This window comes from Rattus rattus, chromosome 2 (genome assembly GCF_011064425.1).
Source record: "Rattus rattus isolate New Zealand chromosome 2, Rrattus_CSIRO_v1, whole genome shotgun sequence".
NCBI lineage: Eukaryota > Metazoa > Chordata > Mammalia > Rodentia > Muridae > Rattus > Rattus rattus.
This window is the reverse complement of record NC_046155.1, coordinates 219,852,778-219,854,489: the sequence shown is the minus strand read 5'-3', so window position 1 is coordinate 219,854,489 and position 1,712 is coordinate 219,852,778.

The following is a 1,712-nucleotide window of genomic DNA, read 5'->3' as shown; positions in this document are numbered from 1 at the left end:
TTCCCAACATAATCCTATTGTGGTTCCTAAGTTAATGCTACTTCCAAACTGACATGTAGTGTTAGGTCTGCACAGATGACTGGGAGTGAGTATGCAATCTTTGAATATATGGGCAAGGTGATATTTTTAAATAAAAAAGAAATGACTGACTTTGCTTCAAAGTAGTAAAAAGGTGGCTGTAAGCAACATAACAAACCATTGTAGGAGTAGCTTGGGTTTTGCTTTATCACAGTATAATTGATTTTTCAACATGGAGGGATAAGTTACCAGTGTCTATTTTAATCAAATTCCATTTATAAGACAGCATAGTTTCAGAGAAGTGGTATATCTTATACAATTCGAACAGAACTTAATTGGATAATTTCAAGTGGATAATGAATAATTTGACAAAATACAAGTAATTGATTAGGGTCAATAGAATCTGTTTTGAGTATAAATGAAATGATAAGTAAAAAAAGAGCAAATAACTAAAGCTGAAAATGACTGCGAGTTGACAGGATTCTTCTCTTATGTAACAGTATTTTTTTCTCTTATGTTCTCTATAACTTTTTCATTCACAGTTTGATGCAATCGCATCTCTAGTGTTATTTTAAGGCCTTTTATTCCTAATACTAAATGATGGGCCTTTTTCATTGTTTCTATGGACTCCGAGGCCAGAGAGGGCAGAGACTGATTTTTAGTAGAAATGGATCCTGTCAGGAGGGAATCTAGCATTTTTTCCTCTGAATTGAGTCTCAAGCAAACTTGAAACTTGAACAATTACTACCCAAGGAGACTTATCATTATGACTCAGATAGCACAGTAAAAGATTATTGGCTATTAAATTTATAACCCGGAAAATACTATGTGTGTTTAAAATATCCTTACTATGACAGCCAGAGAGATGGCTTGGTAGTTAAAGGCAGTGGGTGGCTTCTAAACCCAAGACATGAGCTGGATGCTTAGGATTAACATGAGGGAAGGAGAGAGCCAACTCCTGAATGTTGTCCTTTGATTTCCAAACCTGTACCATGGCACGCATATGCACACACACACACACACACACACACACACACACACACACACACACACACATACCAAAGAAAAAAAGTAAAACAAATATAATAAAAAATTAAAACCATTAAATGATTAATATACAAAACTTCCTTCACTGAAAAGAGATATGACTCGATGGAATCTTTATTATAAAATATATATGATTTGGCAAAACTATGCATTATTTATTTATTAAGATATTTCATTTATTTACATTCCAAATGTTGCCCCCCTTCTTAGTTCCCCCTCCCCTGGTTCTTCACTCCTCCCACCTCCTCCTCCACCTCTGAGAGGCTGCTCTTCCACCTGGCCACCCACCCCAACCTATTTGTAATAGCCAGAAGCTAGAAACAATCCAGATGTCACTCAATGAAAGAAAGCATACAGATGTTGTGGTTCATCTACACAATGGGATACTATTCACCTATTAAAGTCAAGGACATCATGAATTTTGCAGGCAAATGGATGGAACTAGAAAATATCATTCTAAGTGAGTTAATCCAAACCCAAAAGGACATGCAGAGTGTGTACTCACTGATAAGTGGATATAGCCACAAGGTTCAGAATACCCATGTTTCAACTCACATACCTGAAAACCACACAGAAGGGGAAAAAATAATAATGGGAGGCAGAAGGAGGGAGAAACTGGACGCGGGAGTGAAGAGGGAGGGGGGAAG